The sequence below is a fragment of the Amblyraja radiata genome, chromosome 21, assembly GCF_010909765.2.
Source record: "Amblyraja radiata isolate CabotCenter1 chromosome 21, sAmbRad1.1.pri, whole genome shotgun sequence".
NCBI lineage: Eukaryota > Metazoa > Chordata > Chondrichthyes > Rajiformes > Rajidae > Amblyraja > Amblyraja radiata.
Genome location: NC_045976.1, coordinates 24,744,560 through 24,750,488, shown reverse-complemented (window position 1 = coordinate 24,750,488; position 5,929 = coordinate 24,744,560). Strand labels below are relative to the sequence as shown.

At 42.2% G+C, this 5,929-nt stretch overlaps 1 long non-coding RNA gene across 1 annotated transcript; it reads left to right on the top strand.

Moving 5' to 3' along the window:
• The first annotated feature begins 4,020 nt into the window (after positions 1-4,020).
• LOC116984937 lies at positions 4,021-5,288 on the top strand. Its single transcript, XR_004415178.1, has 2 exons — positions 4,021-4,097; positions 4,655-5,288. It is a non-coding gene; the product is annotated as an uncharacterized LOC116984937 (long non-coding RNA).
• The last annotated feature ends 641 nt before the right edge of the window (positions 5,289-5,929 follow it).

Here is a 5,929-nt window from a genome sequence, read left to right as displayed (position 1 = left end):
CACTTTAATTGCTGAATTTAAACTTGTCGGCCAATCTATTTCAATTATGTTAATTTGGGGCATGGAGGATTACTCTCTGGTTCTCTGAATTACAGCTCTGGGTTCTTTCCCATTTACTGGCGAGTGCAGGCAGTCTAATTATCGTAGGACAGTGCCTCTAAAGAAGTTGCACACTTTCGGTTTTGCACTGAAATGTTAGGCTAGATTATTTTGCACGTTGGGAACCACGTGTTAATGAGACTGTGCATACAGGTATTCTAGATGCATCTTTTGGTCTCCAGCCAGGTAAAGATAATACTTAGTAATGAAACCAGAATAGGATGGAAATGTTCAGCGAGTCACTTTTATATTGCTGGAGAAATAAAAACAGTGTTAACCCTTCAGCTGATCGAAGTGGGGCTCCAGATTTACAGATCCATTCATGTTACAAAACTAAAACATTTAGAATCAGACCACAGAATAAACTATTCGTCAAATACTGGATCAAAAACATTCATAACGCAGACAGCTACTATGCTGATGCCTTGAAAGGTTAATTGAAGAAGACCAATTAGCTTGTTTTTTTGTGATAACGAATTTCTAATTAAATTATTTTCAATCTTTATTACGGTCATTATTAGGACCGCCATTTTGAAATGAAAATACCTGGCAACCTCTGAACTTTTGTGATGTGACTTCAGCCCCTCTACTACAGCTGAGATGTGGATCTCGGTCTAAATAAATCCTAAGTCTACATTAATTAGTAATTCCTTTCCGTTTTAAGGCTCTAGATAAGGCTCGGCAGGCCGTATTTTTTCCCCAATCCATTGAGGACATGTTTAACAATAAATATTTAATAAACAGGTTGTCATCAGCTATGATTCATTAGTCTGACCCACAGCCTGTGTCGCTGCTTGCAATGCTGATTCAAAATCTCCAGCAATGTTATCCTACTTCAGTCGACCTAGTTGTGCACCCTTGATCGGTGATTCTGGATGAGGTGCCCACCTCCTTTGATCTGATTTGTTACAATATTTCACATACTTTACAACAACACTGCAAGAACCTTGGCGGAGAATTGTTGTGACTGGAATATACACGCTCAAGGATTGCTCATTTTCAAGACAATGTCTTCGTCTTTTGAACTCCGCTGCTTTACATTCCTGAAATGGAAGATCAAACAGTGACTGCGGGATAAATACTTCCTTTCTTTATCGCTGCTTCTTTTAAGTCTTGCATGTTGTCAGTTGTCTGGAGCCATTTTGCCACATTTACTTTGCTTTGCCTAAATACTGCTAACGTCTTTCCGGAATACAATTTTTTTTCCTGCACTGCATTATCAATGATGTGACAGATTGATTCACCACTTGTGATTCACTTCTCTCCAGAGATGCTGCCTGTCCCGCTGAGTTGCTCCAGCATTTTGTGTCTATCTTCGGTTTAAACCAGCATCTGCAGTTCCTTCCTACTCACCTAGGCAGTACACAAGTGTTGCCACGTCTTGGTGCATGCTGGTTAATCATGGACATTAGGTCAAGGAGGAGGGGGGTATGAAGACTGTAGTGTGGGTGGGGAAGAGCTGGGGTCACATGGTTTGAGGTGGATGGGGAAGACCCAGTGGAACAGCCACTGATGTTACCAGGGTTGGGGGGACTGGCACTTGGACCCAGTGCAGTCAAACCCAGGGGAGTGGGAGGTTGCAGCGTGAAAGCTTCAGGCCCGGTACTGAGTCGAGGCTGCAGGTATGGCAATGGCTGCGGGCTGCTGGAGGGCGGTGGGGTGGCGAGGGTCGGTGGAATCGATGGTGGAAGACCCCGGGGAGTGCCACTGATGGTAGGTTTTGTAACAACGCCACTATGTCAAAAGTTTTATACACGAGGACGAGGCCCCTCTAGATCTCGAGGCCCTAAGCTTAAGCTTGTGAAGCTTATATGTAAATCCGGCCCTGCCTGAGAACAATGGTTCTTGGGTCCTGCTTTAGAATAAACCGTAACAAATCCCCTAGTCATTTTGCTCACAATTATCTTGAATCTCTGTCTCCAAATTAATGTTAAGGCAAATAGTTCCTTCCTTGCCATTTAGCCTGACCAGGCCTCTCAAAATGGAGTGACTGGCTGTGGTGTTGTGATGACTCCCACAATACAATCTCCAAAGACGTACAAGTCTATAGGTTAATTGGCTTGGTATAAATGTAAATTGTCTCGAGTGCCTGTAGCATTAATTTGCGGGGATCGCTGGTCGGTGCAGACTGGGTGGGCCGACGGACCTGCGCTGTATCTCTAAAACCAAACAATCCATGAAGCACATTTCTCTTATATTAATACATCGATGCATCGGACATTTTGGTTTTTAATCCAACATTGATTTCACAACAATGGGATTCCCTGCTTTATCTAATTTACTTTACCTTATTCTATTAAAATGCAGCCATGCGAACAGATTTATCACACTCTTCCGGTGTTTCGGAATATCTTAATTGCATGGTTACTACAAGTAGATATCGATTGTCCCCGTGATTAGAACTCCAAAGCTGGTCGCTCAGACTTTTCTAAAACTGCATTCAATTTCCCAAAGGTCAGGGAAGCAATTGTAAACACCATCTCCTGATATCTCTTGCCTAATATTGCCAAAACCTCCTGGTCCCAAAGCTCTGAGTCGAGAGGCAAGATCCGTAGAGAAATCAATATTCATACCGCTGGGTTGTAGCTGCCCGAGTGAAATATGAGGTGCTGTTCTTCCAATTTAGACCCACTTAAACAGTAGAGGAGACCCAGGACAGACAGGTCAGTGTGGGAATGGGAGGGGCAGATAAAATCTTTGGCAACCGGGAGATCACGTAGGCCTAAGTGGATGGATCGTGGCTGTTCAGCGAAACGTACATACCGAGAATGGATACAGTACATGAGGTTGGAGGGGGTGCAAGTGAACCTCAACCACATCTGAAACAATTGTAGGGATCCCTGGATGGACTCCAGGGAAGAGGTATAGGGACAGCTGTTGCATCTTCTGCGGTTGCAGGGGAAAATTCCTGGGGAGGGGGTGGTGAACACCAATCCTAACTGGAAAACATATGATTGTATCCAAAATTGTCCGCCATGGGCCCTTTAAAAAGGCTTGGATGTTGAATTTTGACTGAATTTCGAATTAACGTCAGCATCTTCATAGTTGTTAACTTGGATAAGTATTTCATTGACATTTAGTATTTCATACTGACCTACATTGGTTCTCAATTGCTAACTGGTTCAAAACCTCCAATTTAGAATCATTACTTTCCCTTTTAAATGTTTCCAAGGCTGTAACCCTCATTATTTTGGTATTATTTTCCTCCTTGCAACCTCTAATGCTCTAATTCTGACATGATGTGTATGTATTGCTCTTCACACCACAACTGCCAGCATGTCCTTTGGCCAGCTAAGTCCCCCAGCTTGGAATTCCTTCCACCAACTCTTTTCCCTCATCAATTCACCCTTCTTCTTTAAGATAATTATTTACAACCAGTTCTTGATCAGGTTTTCAATCTATCCTGTGTTGCATCTTATGATGCATCCTTCTCTGCACCAAACCGTTAAATAAATGTTAATTATTGGTGCGGTAACTATGAAAATGCTTGCATGAGTCGAAAATGTATTCAATGGAGAATATTAGACTGCTAAATGCAGGAAGACAGGATTTCCATTTGAGAGAAAAGGGGAATAGTTCTACGTTTTAAAAACAGACACGTGTTTAAAATGAATCCAACCCTAACCAGAGCAGATTGCATTATAAATTCATCAAGGTTTCTTGCAGATAAGTGATGGTGAATGGGGCTGATAGCAGCAGTGTGCTGCATTCTTATGGAACAATTAGAGGTAAGGAATGAATAATTCAGCATATTTTTACTGCAGGGGCTCCCCTGTTGCATTCGTAACTCTGAATTGCCCTCCTTTTCCGTTTTTGAGCAGCTCTGCTTCTGAAAGCAACCTCGGGAGACAACCCGCCTGTTTAAAATGCAGGTAGCATTTCCACGGGATTTCTGGAAGACCCCATCTGGAGGCGTATTGACTTGCTTACGCAAGCAGGACTCTGAGGTGAAGCATGACAAACGTAAGTACTGCACGTCAACAGGGTTCTCCCGCACTGTAAGTCTGCAACCCTTTCCCTCGTATCACGGAACAGACTAGGAGGCGAACAGGGATGACCGTGCCTCTGCACCGACTCGCAGCTTCCTATTAAAGCAAAAAAAAAACCTGACTTGTCCGAGAGTGAAAGGACTTGACAAACGGGAAGCGAGTTGTCATTCAGCATAATAAGACAACAGCCGATTAAAGAGAGTGGGTAAGGGATGAGTGGGTGGCTAGGCAAGAGTACGCGTGCAGCACCTAGAATGACAATTTGCAGGCTCTTGGACGAAGAACTGCGGGCACTTGTCCTTCAAAAGACATTGTGGCTCTTTAGAAAACAATACATTCTGCAGAAAATCTGTTAACGCTCACTTACTGAACACAGTGTGTTGCCTACTACGTTCAAATTATAACCAGCTACATTGTAAATATTAACATGACAAGCTGGTGCTGTACGAAGTACGCAAACAAATTGTTATTCTTGAAACGAAACAGAAGGTTTTTTTTACTATCGTGACAGACGTTTCCATGAATGCAGAAAACAATATTTGACGCCTGTGTATTTTTATTCTTAGGCTGACATTGCAGAGAGCAAATGGTTACCAAGGAAATACAAGCGCTCGTCTGAGCATTCATCTAGATGCATTTTAACAAGACATTTTAGGAGTGGACGCCACGTTTAAACCAATCAGCGGCGGGGCCTTCAGCCTTTATGTCTGCCTTCTTGAAGGCAGACTGAATACAGAAATTCATTGCAGCACTCAGCAGACCTGGTAATTTCTGAGTCCTTCTGGAAGGATCCAAGCTGATTCTGTGAATACGCACTGTCCTTTTAGTGGGACACTGCTTGTATATGGAGGCCAAACTATCGGTGGATCTGGTTCATTTTTTAATACAAATCAATAAGCTGATTTAATCAGGGGCATATGTTTAAAATCACGTTCCTTTCTAGTGAAGATATATATTTTTAAATGTCTCACACAAAATGCAAATAATTGATCAAACCTCCCTGACGTGTGCATTCCTCACCTGTGGTCACATGATTATAGGTTTCAAAATAGATCACCTTGTAAATATCTGACATTAATTTGAAAGGATAAAATGGAAATAGATTTTTAAAAATTGTGCATAAATTCATAATAAATAAAATAGATAGACATGAAAGGAAAGTGTCACAGGTAAAATTCAAAATTACAATTTTGCCCTCTGGCAAGTATATCCAGTACTTAATTAGTGCATTCTGGGCAGTATATTATTTTAAAAGAAAAGATTGGCCAGGCTTCACCCCTCATTAAATAAGTATTTGATAATTAGAATTATCTTGGCCATTTGTTCTTTAAACTATGAGAATGCAGGGTGACTTAGACAGGTAGGGGGAGTGGGCAGATGCATGGCAGATGAAGTTTAATGCGGGTAAATGTGAGGTATCCACTTTGGTAGCAAAAACAGGAAGGCAGATTACTATCTAAATGGTGTCAAGTTGGGAAAAGGGATCTGGGGGCCCTTGTTCATCAGTCTATGAAAGTAAGCATGCAGGTACAGCAGGCAGTGAAGAAAGCGAATGGCATGTTGGCCTTTTAACAAGAGGAATATAGGAGCAAAGAGGTCTTTCTGCAGTTGTACAGAGCCCTAGTGAGACCACACCTGGAATATCGTGTGCAGTTTTGGTCCCCTAATTTGAAGAAGGACATTCTTGCTATTGAGGGAGTGCAGCGTAGGTTTCCAAGGTTAATTCCTGGGATGGCTGGACTGTCATATGCTGAGAGAATGGAGCAGCTGGGCTTGTACACTCTGGAGTTTAAAAGGATGAGAGGATATCTCATTGAAACATATGAGATTTTTAAGGGTTT